The 18,191-nt window shown below is 38.5% G+C and overlaps 1 long non-coding RNA gene across 3 annotated transcripts in view; it reads right to left on the bottom strand.

The window, feature by feature from the left end:
- The window catches only part of LOC103459522 (uncharacterized), a 106,511-nt gene that overhangs the window by 11,185 nt on the left and 77,135 nt on the right, over positions 1 to 18,191 (bottom strand). For all 3 annotated transcript variants that reach the window (XR_001776222.2, XR_014086039.1, XR_014086040.1), the window contains 2 exons: positions 17,291 to 17,421; positions 1,215 to 1,279 (listed from right to left, as the gene is read on the bottom strand). This is a non-coding gene — a long non-coding RNA (uncharacterized LOC103459522). The remainder of the gene's footprint in view (positions 1 to 1,214; positions 1,280 to 17,290; positions 17,422 to 18,191) is intronic.

Below are 18,191 nucleotides of genomic sequence, written 5' to 3'. Positions count from 1 at the left end.
AATAAACACTCGCATATGGATGCAAAATGGTTCAAGTAAGAAATAGACGATTTCTAACCTATGAAGAAAACCAAATTATCTCATTGTATTCATCAGACTTGTTAGAATAGTTTCACTCAAATAGGCTCTTGTTAATATCAGAAAATCTCATTGTATTGCTCAATAGTTTAATTCTTTACTTCATTGGCGGTGTGTTAACATCCGGGCTGCTCTCCACTCCAGAGCCACTGTTATCCTCCGTCCAGAGCGCCAGCCTTTAATATTAAGTATTAAATGTTCCCACATTGCCAGACCCCTAAATCTACTTTATTGTGTTATTTCAACCTGTCAGACCTATCGATCAGTGGATTAAGACAAAGATGATGTTTTAAAGCTTTGACTGAGGGTTTCATAGCTGTCCTGAAATCCAATACCAATAGGGGTTCATAGATTCGGGCCAAGATTTAGTGCTATAGGCAGGATTGATGATATAGAGTCCAGGCATAACAGGGAGGGGGATAGGCTCCATCCTCCAACATAACTCCAGATAACAGTGTGTTTTTATTCCGTTATTAGAGTCATTCAGCTGTCCGCTTATTTAAAAAATCTAGCTTGTCACACAGACATGGATCTTCTGCTGTAAATAACGCCACACTTGTACGGAAAGGCGAACGGATTTATTCTGAAACTGCTTTCCGAAATGCACGGCTCTCGTTACTGATCACCGGCAAATAGCGAGCAATAAAAGACATATTACTCAAAGTCGGTGATATAATCGAATGTGGATTTCTTTTTTTTTTTTCATAAGTTCAAAACAACGTTTGTCAGCAGCACAAGAAGAGGATTGATCACCACTTTGAACTTACAAGAACCGGCTCTAGATTTCCAGCACATGGCAGCATAAAATTTTAGGAGGAGCTGAGTTTTCTTCTTTTGTCTTACAGCTGTAATAAACTGTGAAATAGATGTGTACCGTTTGCTTTGGCGAACAGTAGTAAAAAAACAAAAATCCTTTAGCTAAACTAGCAATTTAAATGTACTGATTAACGATCAATACATGTAATATTAGAAAGAATGAGCCATAAGCAGGGAGGGTGTTTGAAACGGCCTGAGAAACCTCTCACATAAAGAACAAATGAGACCTGTAAAAACTTACAACTCCAATGCTGCAAAAAAATTCAGAGTGTCTGCAACTATTACCACAGCATTTTAAAGTTAAATATATTTAGACTCACACTGTGTCTTCACTCAGACTGCTGGCGGAGGCTTTACGTTCTGGAAGCGATGCGTCGTTCCCCGACTAGCAGATCAGAAGGAAATGTACATAATAAATAAATGCAGATACTGCATAGGGATATCAGCTTTTAGGATTGAAATTGAGTTAAATATTCAAATGTACATGTTTATCTTTCTAAAGACACAGTATCTGGTTATGTATGTTGGCATATTTAGGCATTTAACTTCATTATGACAGAGAGAAAAAAAGTAATTTACTTTCATTTGAAACTCGTTTGCTGTTTCCTACTTTATAAATTGCTTTGAGTTTATGAATTGTGTACTTAAAGATTTTAAATGGTAATTCTTCTCTTTTAGGTTAAGAAATCGGTCATGTGCTGATGTGGTATTACTGATTATAAATCGTTAAGTGTTATTTCCTTTCATCACCCTTTAATTCCATAAGACTATGGAAAACGTCATTTAAAAAATATATTTAGTTTTTATTCAGATAACCACACATTCATGTCTTATTTTAGTGACGGTGGCTCTTTTAATATCTGAAGGAGGGTGGCCAACTACTTCTTCAAGACAATATTGTTGAAACAAATAAATTGACAACAAATTACATGATATAAAAACAGAATATAAATACAGAAACAACCCAATCTTATGTCGTAGTAAATCATAGCTGATAGTTTTCAAAGCGTCTGCATTTTATCCGACTTTGAACTCATTGACATGAGACATGCGTCATAATTCTGCAGCAGAATTATGGTGCAGTAAATTTGGGCAAAAAATAATGGCTAATGTAAACTGTGGAGTGCAAACTTCTTGCTCAACAACGTTCAAGATATTAGCAATAGCAGAGAAAATTTAATCACTGAGCTACTCGTTATATGTTAGTAATAGCTCATGTTTAGGCCAAACAAATACTTTGTTGTAGTTCTTGGCAAAGTAAAAGTTGTTCAGAACAGATTGTCACTGATGTAATAATTAATTAATTCCTAATTAATCAAAGATTCTTGATTAATTAGTGGATTCTAGTGGATTGCTGTCCACTAGAATCCAGGGAGATCAGTGGGATAAAAGAAATGATCATCACTTATCAATTTACTGTCTCCTGGACTCTGTGCATGGAGCTGACGGTCAAGATAAACAGTGGTGAAATCCTCAAAATATACCAGTTATTTAAAAAAATAAAAATAAATAACTTCACAGTGATAATTTGTGACAGCTCGTCTGTTCTGTTTAATGTCACTCTGTGTCCAATGACCACATCTTTTCTTGAGTCAAGAACAAACAACAGCTAATTAGTTTGAGCATGCATTTGTAAATAGCGTGCGGTATTTCCACAGGCGCATTTTTCCCTTCCAAAAATACAATAATACCATTTTGAGAATTACTTCAAAGACAGGATTGTCAGGGAAATAAAAGTATATATTTTCAGCTCATACCTACTAGATTCATTAGATACTGAATGTTTTAAAAACTGAAGGCTCTTAACCAACTGGCAGCACTGACACTGCTATTTTTTCGCAGTTATTCTCCATGTGGGTACATGGACAATTGCTTGTTTGTTTTATGGAAAAGCACCAAATAAACCAACAAACAGATTATCTGCAACTCTGACTGTCATGTGTGCTGTACATTAGATTGTCACTATTTGTGTACGATGAGATAAATACAAGGTCCTGAATGGGGGAAACTATAAAAATATTTGCGCACAAACATTGTCCAAGGTGAAAAAGGAAGTCAGTTTTCCTTAGCAGGTGACATATCATGCATCCTGAAGCAAGAAAGACACTTTGTTTTGAGCATACACAAAACTTAATAGTCAGATTATTGTTTTTTTTTTTTTTTTTTTATGATTATGGTAGCAGCATATGTGTATGTGAAGCCTGGTGGCAGCAGGAACAGTGTATCCATAATGTGTGCATAACTCACACTGCATTTAAAAAAACTCAAGTCAAAAACTTGTTTGTCGGCAATAATTTTGAAATGGGACTCACTGGACAGGTGTCACGGCTACGTCTGGCCCAAGGCAGATCTCCAAATAATTTATTGTAAACAGATTTTTATGATTCAGGAAAAGGGATGTTAAGAAACAACGGAAAACATTACATTTAAACAGTGCCATGCACTTTGCACACAGAGATTGGTTTGTGTAAGCGCCCCATGGAATAGGGCGCACACGCCTCCAAATTGTCCACATGGCCTGCTTTCTGAGAGACTGCAGTTCAAATGCAAAAAGTGTTCATCACTCAGTAAAAGAGAAGTCTTTAAGATAATTGAAAGATTTATCTCTTACTCTTTTAATCGCTAGTTTAGGCTCTTAATTTTTAAAAGTGCATCAAAGATACCCAACCTGTGACAAACCCTGGCTTCATAACGGACATCTCACAGAGACAAACTGACTGATTCCTTGCTGAGATATGGTGCACAAAGTACTGAGCCAGGTTGTAATTATTGCACACTGCAGGGTATACAATGGCTGAAACTGACGGTGCTGGAGCAGAAAACTCATATTCATCAAGAAATTATACTATAACTTATTTGTTAAAGCGCAGCAGTCACATTTAAATGTGGTTTCTAAATTTTATGTTCCGACTGGTTGTGGAAGTCCTGAAGATGGAGTCAAATCTTTCCCTTCCTGTTGCCCCAGAGGACGAGGCAGCTTAACTAAATCTGCCACTTATTGGCGTTTTAAAAAGATGAAAGCTTCTTAAGGCATGTAAAGCTTTAATGAGGTCAGCGGTTGATATCTCTATTTTTGCATTGTTGCACCGGAGTGATGACTCATTGCATAATCATTTCCACTGTAAGTACTTTTAAAGTCATAAGGGCAATGAAGTGAGTCTCTAGATTTTGTCTTGTATGTCTTACAGGGAAAAAGGGCCGCCCCTCTTTCCAGCTTTAACAGCTGTTTTTGGTCTTATGACAGGGAGGATAAGTTCCTCTTCACCTCAGCAATTCTTGTAATGTTAAACGTACGCGTTTGCTCATCTTGGGTTTCTAGCTGTACATTTTAGACGTGGGTTTTGTCAACGCTATGAGGCAATGAGATCTCGGAATGCTTTGGAGAGACGTTAACAGCTTGTGCACGGCTGTAAGTGTATGTTTTTCAGGTTATTGTGACAGCAGAAAACCAGAAAATACAATGCACTAATACATTCTCTGTATATTAAATAGAATCGGACGATTCCAAACGACTGCCAAGGTCTCCAAATCCAAGACCAGACAGAGGTCAAAGGTTCAAAAGAATAACATGTTCAGCTTTCCTGATATTTGCTGAAGTAGGCACAAGTCAACTGGGTCTTTACTTTAATTAGGACAATCTAGACCAGGGGTGTCAAACTCCAGTCCTGAAGGGCCGCTGTCCTGCAGTTTTTAGATGTGCCACAGGTACAAAACACCTGAATCAAATGGCTTAATTACCTCCTTCTTGTGTAGGTAAGTTCTCCAGAGCCTTGCTAATGACCTAATTATTCTATTCAGGTGTGGTGCAGCAGAGGCACATCTAAAAGTTGCAGGACACCGGCCCTCAAGGACTGGAGTTTGACACCCCTGATCTAGACCCTACAATTTTTATAAATTTTTTTTTTCAGTAACAGGCCTGGTGAATGTCCTGCTGCAAAACCCAAGTAAGCTTAAAGTTACAGGTTACATGGATGGATGCATTATTTATTGCCTCACTTTTAAAGTTTACAATATATTTTTTAACAAAATTCAAGCCATTCATTTTCAATTACAAAACATGCTGAAACAAAGATGGGCTTTTGGAGTCTACGTTCCCTTTAAATACGACTTCTTTTTTTGTCTTTGTAGTGTGCTGGAAAAAAACTCCTTGTCACGCCATTTCTTCAGGCAGCCGTCATCAACTTACTCAAACTGTCCCCAAAAGACTAGGTGAGAAGTGAGGGACTGCACTTACTAGAGGCGCATGGCACCTTGATAATGGAGTGTGGCAGAGGCGATTAGCACACTAACAGCTTCACACAAGGATTCTCTTTGGGAGGACGCTCGGAGATAAAACAGGAGGACGTGACCCTCCAGCAGCACAATTCACAGCACGACCGCTTAGGGTCCTGGGCTCTCTGACACTTCGAAAGGAACTCTCTGCTTTTAAAGTGGGAGTGAAGATGCACCTTGAAAAATTGTCGTCATTCCTGCAACCATTACGCCGAAATTTACAGTGTAAGTGCCCATTACAGAGCTGGAATAAATACACACGGGTGGAGTCAACTCTCAAAATGACAAAAACAAACATTACATTCTCTAATTTATTATGTTGTTTTTAACCATAAACTCCATGCAATTATTGGATCTATGATTCAATCAGTGCTTTTTTTTTATTGTTATGCTTAAAACTCTCTATGCTGGCACAGTTTAAGGCTTTTTGCTTGTCCTTGAAGTATGTCAAATAGGGATACAAAAGCAGGCTGGGAATGCTATTTCTGAAAAAGATTGGAAGATCTATATGTGGTCCACACAAAGTGTTTTGGGTTACAGTTTGGGTAAATAAACTGAATCCTGATCACTTTGCTTTATCTTGGCAGCATATCATTTTACATTCCACTGACACAGATCCTCATCCACATTGAAGCATCTTCTCTGGTGCATCGACATGTTTGCAGGGACATCCACTCAATTACATGCAAATGTAAAAAAAAAAAAAATCAAGCAATTTCAGTTAAAATAGCTGACTACATGGTTATTTTTGACAGTGTTTTTCCACCATATTTGGACATTTAATATCGATATTAATTTGGACCCTGATTTTGAGATTCGCTTAATGTGACTTCATTAAAATTCTAAAACATTTCAATCCCATCCATAGTTGATTTATCTTTAGTTAATCAAGTCTAAGCAAATAAGCAACTGGATAAATATGCCAGAGTTTCTTTTGTAAAGAAAACCTCTCTTTACTAAACCAGAAAAAAGACAAAAAATAAATTACATAAAAACATTAGACAGGTGTCGCTTTATTGCTATCATGATTTTTGCTAACATTTTGAAACGTTCTTTGTAGAAAAATTGCCTTCAGTTTATAAAGTTTTGAATATATAGTAAGTTAAAATATTTTTGTTAGCACCTAGTAAAAAGTCCCTTCAATGCTAACTGAGCAGCTGTTTAAATATATTGTTAGTTTCTGTAGCACTAGCAGCTTTAGACAGTGTAGCTACTGTACCTTGCAGCTTCTAAACTTAGGCTCAAACAGTTGGGAGTAATTGCTGATAAGCTGACCATCTGCTATCATTTTACATCCAGTGACTTGTAATAGAAAATTTCGTTTTCAGTCTTATTTCATTCCTGAAGGAACTGATGATACTTTTTACCATTTATTTACTGATAATATCTGCTTTGTTTTTGTATTTCTGCAAGATGTGTTTGTCCATTAAATAAGTTTTGCAAATAATGTTAAGATGTTTCTACAGCTGTGATAGCAGAAGAGACCTGAAGACGTCTTGGGTAAAATGCTTGATCTAATGATTGTCTTAAAGGACTGATGTGTGGAATGTAGTTTGTACCCTGTTTGAGCTGAACCCATGAACTGACAAAGAAGTGTTAGAAGTTCCTCCTGAAATCCTTATCAACTGTCTTTCCTGCCATAAAATCATCTCCTCCAAGAGGTGAGAGATAGTTCATGAGGCGGGGGTCAGGGTGTCTCTGTGGCCATCTGGCAGTAGAGATAACATCAGACTTTGGGAGGGTCTTTGTCTTGCTGTGACTATATAACGATGTGATGTGTGTTGCTCAGGGCTCTTCTACTGACTGCGCTCAGTGAGAAGGGTCTTCGAACGCTTTTGCCTTCGAATAAAGAAACTTAAAGACAAAGATTAATCTTTCTCTTATTATTGAAACAGATTCTCATTCCTTGATAATGAAATTTCCATAACAATCTGGTGTCAGAAGTGGGATCCAGCGTGTCAGGAGATCGTGGCCGACGTGAGACCGGATGTATTGGCCAACCTGAGGAGTTTGTCTTCAGTCCACCTCCAATGAGGGGAATCTGAGGTCTCGTCTCCACGGCTGCTGACCGCCTGGATCCGTAAAGGACCTTAGTGATCTCCATTGGGTGAGAACTGTTTCATGATTATTACTGAGTTTGACTCAGACGGCTGTGATCCTGTGAGAAACTCCAAAGGGGAGTTAGGTTCAACTCAAAAAGAGTTTGGAAATTTTTTTTATCACAAAGCGTGATAAAAAGGGTGGTTCTTAGCACTTCTACACCTTAAGGAATGAAGGCCAGAGGAGAGACGTCTCCCTGAAAGGTTAAAATGGGATCTAGATCCTCAACAGGTTTACAGCAGTCTGACTCATTACCAAGCATGACAATAAGAAATATGGGGAAGGATGTTTGAGTGTGAAGGCCAGTTGGGACGAGTGAAGGAGAAGTTTGAAATGAAGTGGGAGAAAGAGGAAAAGAAAAGCAGGTTAAGATGAAAAATGTTGGAAAGAAAGGATGATAAATGTATGAGTTTGTGGATGGAAGAAGCAAGATGTAGAGAAAAGAAAAAGATAAGTCCTGGTATGCAAGGGGAAACATTTAAGAGGAACAGTAACAGGATGCAAAGAAAATAATAAATGATATTGTGTTCCCTTGAGTGGACATCTGGGGAGGTCGACAAGCAGTGTTAAGGTACCGACCTGGACATTATCCAGCCTCATACCTCACTTAGGCTTTAATGAGAAGAGGGCTGCTTGTTGGGTTCCACGGCTCCAGCACTGGGATTATTGTTATCTGGTGAGATAACTAAGACTAATGGGATAACTTAAAACATAAATTGTGAAATCTAACATGGCAAAGGATCCAATGAACCCTTCTCCCTGAGGAAAAGAGATTGGCTTTTAAACCTTAGGGTTTCTTTTGGAACCAGGTTATGGAAGAAATTAGTTTAAATGGTTCCAGGGAATCAACTCCTCCTCAGGGTGAAATGTTTGAGTTTATGAAAGACGTTACAGGCCATAATATGTTTTATGTTTATGTGTTTGAATAAGTAAATTATTTATGAGTTCTTAAATTTTTGGAGGAAAAATAGGTGGCTGAAAAACTATACAAGAAAAAACAAACCTAATGGACTTTCATTTGTTTTTCCTTTTCCCCCTCTGTCTGAGCCTCGCTGCAGTGCATCTGACCTCTGACCTCAACTCCTCAAGTTTGTCCTCCTATGGACTAGATGATGTCCCTCTCACACTACCAGCTGATAAAAGTGATCAACAAGATCCACAGAATCAAGAAGATCTACATCCCCTCCAGGCACTGAAGTGTCTGCTGACATCTGGGAACTGATGACTGATGGAACCTTCTCGTGCAGGAGACTACTGTGAGAAAACTCATGAGGTCTCTTGCTGGACATTCGGATAGGAACTGGTGCTCTACAGCATATGGATGATGGTGGCAACCTACTGACCCATGGCTACATCTGCTCTGGGTGAAGTCTGACAGAAGCCAGAGACTCTGACCATCACAAGCAGGCAAGACAAGTGAATGTTTTAGCCAAGGACACAACAGAGGCGGACGGAGCAGGAATTGAATCAACAATCCAGGCTGGGGGACAAAACCCTTTCAGCATTGCAAGCATCATCCCACCATCATGGAAAGGAAAAGATTTTATTCAGAGACATGAGGAGAAGACGACACCACATTGAACTGTTTGAAGCTTGTTTCATTTGTGGACAATATGGACATTGGCTGAGGGACAGTGTGGACAACCCAAAGATCAAACACCAGAACCAGTTGGACTGACAGGAAGCTGGAGGAGGAGAGAAGGGGGAGGATTATGCTGCAGCGACGCCAGCAGCAGGAGGGCGAGTCAGAGAGACGAGACATTCAAGATAAGTTATATGCACACACTGCCACTGCAATGAAGAATGCTTGCTTACTAACCTGTTCACATATAGGAATTATCCAGACAGCAAAAATGTCTCAATAGATGTCTTAATGCTCAATATTAGAGAAGTTCTCTAAGCTTGTACTGGTTACTTCTGAGTCCTGAACAATATCAGTAGATTAGGAAACTGTTAAGTGAAACTGCAAACATTTAAGTTCTGCAATGAGCTAATTAATTATGCCATGGAATTCCACAAAAAAAAACATAACTGAATTATGGGTTGTAGAGATATAATATGGGATGTTTAGGAAAATAGTCAACTTGATAGTTCAGATTTTGTTGAAATGTATTATTCTGTTTGTTTTGTTTGTTTCCTATTAAGAGAAAAAGGGCAATTATCTTTAAAAAAAACTAGTAATGGAAAATAAAAATGTTATCAATGGGAATTTGGTTGAAATCAACATATTTAAGTGTTGAAGATTATTCACATAGCATAAAACGTGTGTTCACCTTTGAGTGGAACAGTTAAATTAGATTTTAACATTATAATAGCAAATGGAGTTTATTAAAATTGGTGAAATGTTCCAGCAACAGAAAATTGATTAGTTTGTTCCGGAATCAAAAAAAAATATGTTGAGATATCTCTTTTGAATGTGCACATATCTTTAAATATGATTCGCAAGATTAGAGACCAAACGAATCATTAAAAAATATATATTGTTAAAGGAAAATTTGAAAATTTATGAAACTGCAGTAAAATTGATGTTTAAAATTTGAGGAAAAAAACAAATTGAGGACTGACTGAAAATTTCTGACTGTGATGAAGTTTTGACTGACTGCAAATCTGACCAGTTTGTGTCTTTTGTGTTTGTTTCCATGTTGAAGTGAATGAGAGTGTGATTGTGCGTTTCAAAGTGATTTTTTTTAAGTAAAAGTTTGACACTGTTTGACAACTTTTGGGTTTTTGAGGGAATGTTTTTTTGAAGGAATGTCACATTAGAGGATTTGAGATTTTAGTTGTCTTCAGGATGGTAATTTTTATGTGGGAAGGTTTGATATTTTGAAGGCTTTCCTTTCCTCTTTAACGAATATAAAGGATTTTTTTTTAACTTATAATACATTTTTTGGACTCTTGGGGCAGAGCGAGCCTTCTGTGATCTTAAAAGGTCTCTTTCTTGGGTGCCAGTTCTTGCATTTCTAGACCTTGAAAATTGTTTGTTCACAGGGTAGAAAAAAAAAAAGAATATCTTAATAACCTTGGACTAAGTGAAGATTCGGTTTTCCAGCAGTATGTAAATGACTCCTTGATCTGCAGGACTAATAAGGGACAATGTAGGGAGGACACTTTTAAAACTGCTTTTTAAGGGTCATAAGGCTTCTCGTTGAAGCTGCAGTGTGTAAAGGTACAGGTGACTTTACTAGGTGATGTCATCTTAAAAAGAATCAGTCACTATCTTTTCAGCAAGCTGAGCTGCTCCCAGACCACAGACCCAGGGCAAATGATACCACTCTTAGGAACCAATCTTAATTAGGACTTTTCCTTCTAACTACTTAAATATTGAGGCTCCACTTTCTTCTCTAATCAATGGGTGTGGTCTCACAGCTTACAGTGCTATTGCCTGACTACTGAACGTGGGGGAAGAGTTGAGGTGTTGAAAAGAGCGCAACTTAGTGTTCCTGCTTTGGTTCTGCTTGACCCTGATAAGTCTGTGTGAAAATGGTGGAAGTGGAAAGAGGGGGTTCATGTAATCTGCTGCGATCTCATAGTGACAAATTTTGTTACTCTTCTAAACTTGGTCCAGGCGCAGCAGGGCTTCCCTGATTTCCTTGGACCTGTGAATGCAGCTGGAAAGTTGCCCTGGCCTCGCAGAGCATTGTGAATTGCAGCACCTTGTTTGTTATGTGCTGCAGTCTGTAACTATCATCCTGCTTGAACATGAAATATCATTCCCTTTTGCAGCATGCTGACTTTGTTTCTCATCTCATTGATGTTATTGGACATGCTAAACAGTACAGGTAAACATTGAACTGTGTTGAATCCAGCCATGCTGCTGCCAACAGAGGAGGATGGGAGCCACATGACTGCTCCTCTGTTTTAGACATTGTCTGAACACCACGACCTGACTTAACAGACATGCCTCTTGCTAACCCTGACTTTGTTTTCTTTGTGGATGGTTTCTCCTTCAGATCAGATACCGGGATAAATCATGTGGGCTATGCTGTGTGTACTGAATTTGAAATTCTTTCTTCTGGGCAGCTTCCGCCACACTTTTCAGCACAGACAGCTGAGCTTGTGGCACTAACAGAAGCATGTAAATTGGCAAAAGGCAAGCGTTTAACAGTTTATACAGATTCAAGATATGCATTTGGAATAGTTCATGATTATGGAACAATTTGGAAACATCGTTCCTTTTTGAAATCAGATGGGAAATTTATCTTAAATGCCACCCAGGTAGCAGAGTTATTAGGTGCTATTCTGCTTCCCAAAGAAATAGCTGTTGTGAAATGCTCTGCCCACACAGGCCTCTCTGACTTTGTTTCTAGAGGGAATGCAGATGCTGCTGCAAAGGCCTCTGCATTAAAACCATTACATATCTGCTCCACTAACCTTTGCTTGCCCTCACCCTCAGAGGTCACATTGCATGAAATGCAGTTCTTTTCAACTGATGCGGAGAAGCATATCTGGAGGAAAGATTGATGTGTTTACATTGATGATGGGGGATGGTGTAGGTTGGATGGAAGACCATGCCTACCAAAATATTTCTTTCCCTGGTTTCCTAAGTGGGAACATGGTTTAGATCATGTGTTCAAAACTGGAATGCTTGCGGCAGTAAAGCAAAGATGATATACAAAAGGTTTTTCTGTGACAGCAGAAAGTTTTTTGTAAGAAATGTCATATCTGTGTAGCTCACAATTCAACTAGAACTTTAGTGACCCCACAAGCAGCACATTCACCTCCAAATTGGCCATTTCAGCGTTTGATGATGGATTTTACTGAACTAACACCTTCTGAAGGGAAAAGGTATTGCTTAGTGGTGGTAGATATGTTTTCTAAGTATGTTGAGGTTTTCCCTACAAAAAACGCAGACAGCAGCGCTGTAGCAAAAGCTTTGGCAGAAATTATTCCTCGATGGGGAATACCTGTCCTTATTTCAAGTGATAATGGAACACATTTTTTAAACCAGGCGTTAAAAGACATAAGCACATTGTTTGGGTTTAAATTAAAGATAAACTGTGCATATCATCCACAGTCAGGTGGAGTTGTGGAACGTGAGAATGGCATGCTTAAAAACAAATTGGGAAAATGTTGTGAAGAAACAGGATTGTCTTGGCCAAAACCTTTACACTTGGTTTTGATGTACATGAGAATGAGGACTAGAGCGAGAGGTAATCTAAGCCCTTTTGAAATTTTGTTTAGCCGACCTGCAACAACTGGAGGAGAAACCAGCAAAAATATATACATACTAACTACTCATACCATGGAAAATAGTACGTTAGAATATTGTAAGTCTCTGTCACAGTCTCTCTGTCCCACCAGGCTGTGAAAGCTGCCCTTCCTCCGGTGGCTGATAAACTTCTACACCCTTTTAAACCTGGCCAGTGGGTTTTGGTGAAGGACACATGCAGACAGCACTGGAAATCCAGATGGTGGTTGGGGCCTTATATCGTCCTGCTGACTGACGAGCTGCCTGGATTCACGCCAGCCAGTGTAAACTGCTCACCGCAGGACCACCTACATCTGAAGGTCCAGATGAAGACGACAGAACCCCCTCCTAAGGAGGGGTTTCCAACGACTGCTCACCTGTCTTAGTAACAGGGCAGCGTGAAGCGCAGAGCCACCCAGGAAGGGGCAGCAGGATTCCAGGATTTGTTTTTGTGGTGTTAAGAAAGAAGAAACACCTAACAACTGCATCCTGACGGCAAGCAGAAAATGAAACTTCTGTTGCCACAACATCGCCTTTGGTTAGAATGAAGAGGAAAGCTAAACACGACATTGATCATCAAGAGCCAGAAGAAAACACATGGTTAGCAATTGTGAAGACAATGACAAGGAGAGTTACCAATTCCAGCTGTGTGTTTGTTCTATAATTCTGCTTTCTATTCCAATCAATCTGCTGTTGTTACTGGTCCCTACAACATGGATTAGGATTGTGGCAGTAATTGTAATTATTATGAAGAATGTTTATTTGGTTGAAAATGTGTGTTCCTTGACATCAGGTGTGAGGTCCCATATGGAAATCGGGACATTTTCCAACTCAAACTAATGATATATTTGTAAAATCTGGGATGATTCATCAATTTCGGGGACAAGATCATCCTTATCTAACTCCAGACATATGTATTTCCGACCATATGACATGGATGTTCCTTTGGGAATTTCCAAAGGCTGTAAGAGTTGTTTTGAAAGTTTCCTGTTCAGGTATAAGGCCTTGTGATGACTTAAAGACGTATGCAGCACGGGATGATCCTGGTATCAATAACATGGTTTTATTGAATTGTACTGCTTTTCCCAATGGTTCTAGGTTTACTGTAAATATTTCTGGTAAGATGTTAACAAATGTTTGGGTTTCTCTACCTAGCATGAAGGTAGAAACATTCTGGTTCCTTCTAGAGTATGTGAGATTGTTTGGTTCAGGGGGTTGGATAGTGTGAGTGAGTTTTTTTTTGGAGTGATTCTTATTATAAAACATGATGTTTAACACTCTTGTATGGATTAATGAGCGATGCGCAGCATTGCGGGATGTGGAACCACTGTGATGTGTTACCATGAGTGTGGTGCACGAATACAGTTTTATGAAGACTATTTCTATTTATGATTTTTCCTTAAAACCTTTGAGGTGAAAATATAGGTGGATTGGGAGGACATTTGGATTTTTTTTTATATGGAAATTTTCTTGGGAGTAAGTGATTATTTGGTAATCAAAAGGGTGGAATGTAATAGAAAATTTCGTTTCAGTCTTATTTCATTCCTGAAGGAACTGATGATACTTTTTACCATTTATTTACTGATAATATCTGCTTTGTTTTTGTATTTCTGCAAGATGTGTTTGTCCATTAAATAAGTTTTGCAAATAATGTTAAGATGTTTCTACAGCTGTGATAGCAGAAGAGACCTGAAGACGTCTTGGGTAAAATGCTTGATCTAATGATTGTCTTAAAGGACTGATGTGTGGAATGTAGTTTGTACCCTGTTTGAGCTGAACCCATGAACTGACAAAGAAGTGTTAGAAGTTCCTCCTGAAATCCTTATCAACTGTCTTTCCTGCCATAAAATCATCTCCTCCAAGAGGTGAGAGATAGTTCATGAGGCGGGGGTCAGGGTGTCTCTGTGGCCATCTGGCAGTAGAGATAACATCAGACTTTGGGAGGGTCTTTGTCTTGCTGTGACTATATAACGATGTGATGTGTGTTGCTCAGGGCTCTTCTACTGACTGCGCTCAGTGAGAAGGGTCTTCGAACGCTTTTGCCTTCGAATAAAGAAACTTAAAGACAAAGATTAATCTTTCTCTTATTATTGAAACAGATTCTCATTCCTTGATAATGAAATTTCCATAACAGACTCAAATTAAAGTGAAACGCTACACACAAAGCATGTTTCAATGAGAAACACCACTCCAAGGACACTGTTGGCTAGCTGCTAATCTTCTATGCTAAGCACCAGCAGGAACTAGCATAGAAGAAATGTTCTTTGTAGAAAAAATGTCTTCTCAGTTTATTAAGTCTTGAATTAAATGTAAATATTTTTGTAACACTGTTTAGTAAAAAAAAAAAAGTAGTTCCTTCAATGCTAACTGAGCAGCTGTTTAAACTGCTGTTAGCTTCTGTAGCCCTAAACAGACTAGCTACTACTTGGGTTCAAACAGCTGGGTGTAACTTTGCTATGATTTTACATGACTACAGTCAAACACAACACTGAAGAGCAAAGCCTGTTTCCATGACAAACAGCACTCCAGGGACATGCTTGGCTACCTGCTAATCTCACACGCTAACCACCAGTCCATCGCTGAACTCATTTCTTTGCAGTGCAGTAATGAAAAGCTGTACTCACAGCAGGGGGAACTGAAGCATGTATGCTTTGAAATGATTGTTTGATATATATTCCTCCTTTTTAAAATCCAAACCATTACCACTTTAATGTAGGAACATTATGTTATATAATCGGCAGTTATAGTGACTCATCGATTCATTACCATGAAAACAAAATTCATTCTAGCTTTGATAAACTACATTGTTTTGCAAAGAGTCTCTTTAAATGTTTTCCTTTGCGTTTTATTTCCCCATACCAACTACTGGTGGAGGTTTCAGCACCAGCATCAATATACATTTTGTACGTTTCATTTATCATGCTCATGAAGACATTGGCATTCATCATAAATGGCATATCTGTCACCTCTTGTAAGCAATAACAAAAGAAAACTATTTGGTTCTGTTTAACTTCTTAGTTGAACTTGTGTTGAAAGTAATCCAGAATATAATCCTCTTTCTAAACACAGGAAATGTCTTCTGCGGTGCATTAAAAAGTGTTAAAACATTAAAACACTGCAAAGGGTGCACAGCAAGTGCAAGCAAGTTAGGTTGCTTATCAGCTTATCTGTAAAACTTGTTGGTTTGAAACTAAATAGAAGGGAAGTGAACGAATGCAAATGGATGCTATGCTATGTTCAAATGTATCAAAATGAAAAGAAAATATTTAGTTCAATATAAACTTTTCTTTCCCTGAAACTCTATTCTAAATGACCTATGAACTGGTTCCAGTCAGGACCTAGGTCGTTGAGGACAACTAAGCCCAAGAAAATGTACATCCTTCCCTTAATTGTAAGGCTGCCAACACTTTCATATTCCATGTTTCATATGTCGTTGGGAGCTCAAAAAGATCAAATCCATCAGAAAATGGCAAACAAAATGACCAGCACAGTCTTAAAGCTAGCTGAAGAAACAGCAGACTTATCTCTGTCAAAAACACAGAGATAAGTCTGTGTTTTCAACATACCTTAGGCGGGGTGTGTTTAAAAGATTAGATTTCCGAGTTTACACCAAAAAATTTTCCAATTCTGGTCTCTAACCAAATTTGCTGTGCCTCTCTACAGGATGTACAGTATTTGCCTCAAAGCTATTTGTCTGAATACGTTTCAAGTCACAGTTTTCCCTCTAGTGGTGATTTAGTTCATGTCTCATTGCTTTTCAGCACAGCTAACAAAGCCAACATAAAACTCTCAGTGGAAAGAAAAAGCCAAGTTTGAGCCTTTTTATATAAGACATGCGATGTTTGTTGCCAGGAGTGGTTGGACGGTGCAAAGCAAAAAAAGTGAAATGTATGGATACTGCAGCCTACCTTAAATCTCCCATTAACTTTTTCATAACAGTTTCTGTAAAGCTGGACTTTGGCTCTATAAGGGCAGCAAGCGGTTGTCCACTGCTGTCATCGTATTGGCAGAGGAAAGGCACCATGATCCTTTTTAGTGGAACGATAAAAATCTGCCACAGTTTCCTGCACGGAGGAGCCCATTGTTTTGAGGATTAAGGGGGATTAGGGTCGGATGCTGGCGACTGAGGGGCTTGAGCTGCATGACCCTTTCACTAATCATTATGAGACGTACAGAGAACTTGGACTCCTAAACCCCAAGATTGCATTGTTTTTATCAATTATTCATGGCTGACACCAGCAATCCAAGTATTAAAGAGATAGAAATAGCCTGGGTGCTTTGCGACAGCTGGAAAAGTCCCAGAGCAAAGTGCAAAGGCAGTCCAGTTGTACTGCGTGTATAATATATGAGTGACTCAAAAGTGGGGTTTTCTATCAGCAAGCCAGTGTGTCATTATTTTAAGCTTTTAATCTGATCAAAATCTTGGGAACAAAAATGATCTCCAACACCATTTCTGAAGGTTCAACATGCTTTCATGCTGGGCAAGTACTTGTGTTATGGTACAGTACAAATTCTGTCAGTGTCACCCCTGGCATTTCTAAAAAGGGAGCTTAAATCATAGAGAAATTCTTGCATAGAAGAAATTGAGTCTCTGCGTCTGATGAAAGTAGAAGTAAAAGAAAGTCACTTTTCTTTTGGTTTCAGTCAAACTGAACTGAGTCCAAACTGCTCAATGTACCGTGAATCATTACCTTTCCATAAAGTTTTTGGCAACTCTATTTAACTTATGATGCACTGTATAAAATGTTAAAAAGTACAGATTTTATTTTTGCAACTGCACCTTTACTTTCTCCCTGGCACACAGATTGGGACAATTAATTTAAAGTCTGTAGTTACACTAAAGTTTGGAGCCACTATTTTGCTTTTAACCCTCTTGCAGTCCTGGTGCGACACACAGGAGGAGCGCAGCAGATTTTATGGTCGGACAGCCGGGAAGCAGGAAGGTCGTCCCGTCAGACTGTCAGTTCCTGAAACCACATAAAAGAAAAACATTGCGACACGTTTGAAGCATGTTTCACAATACTGAAGATGACTTAAAGTATTCATTCCAAATCAATTTTTTGTTTTAAAATAATAGAAAAATCAGTTAACCACCTGTCAGTATAGCTAATCACTAATTGTTTGAAGACATACCTTGTCTTCAAGGTATGTGTGAAGAAAAGTCTTTATTCCAAAAGGTTAAGTTTTCTCACAAAACGTAACATTTTGGAATAAATGTAAAGTGTTTTCTGTGAACAAACCATCCATTCACAGATGATGGATGCCTCATCAACTTAGACAACTGAAACTGGCATCGCTTTTCAATTTACGATTGAAAATGTGCAAAATATAGCAAAGATTCAGCTGAACCAAGGCAACAACCACATTGAAACTGGAATTCATAGAAACACAAATGTAAAGCATTCATATTTCTTACCAAAAATAATAATGACGAATGAGTCATAAAATGACTCATTCGTGTCTTTAAATGCCTTTATGCTCAGTTTATCGTCGCTACAATTATTCCCCATAAACCTAAATTATACAGAATCCATTGCCAGGCCTTGTGACCTCCGGACGACACGCCGCATTTCAGATTCAGAACAGCTTCCACGCTTGAGCATTATCATAATCATCCCAACTAGTGTATGTATGGAAATTGTATTTTACAGAAATGGCCATGGAATGGAAAAAAAAAACAAAAAAAAACCAGCAGTTACAGTAAATCTATAGCAGGTGAGTCACGTATGCGTACAAC

The sequence above is a fragment of the Poecilia reticulata genome, chromosome 23, assembly GCF_904066995.2.
Source record: "Poecilia reticulata chromosome 23, P_reticulata-male-v2, whole genome shotgun sequence".
Lineage (NCBI taxonomy): Eukaryota > Metazoa > Chordata > Actinopteri > Cyprinodontiformes > Poeciliidae > Poecilia > Poecilia reticulata.
The sequence above is the reverse complement of the archived record's forward strand: the minus strand, read 5'-3'. Positions and strand labels throughout refer to the sequence as shown.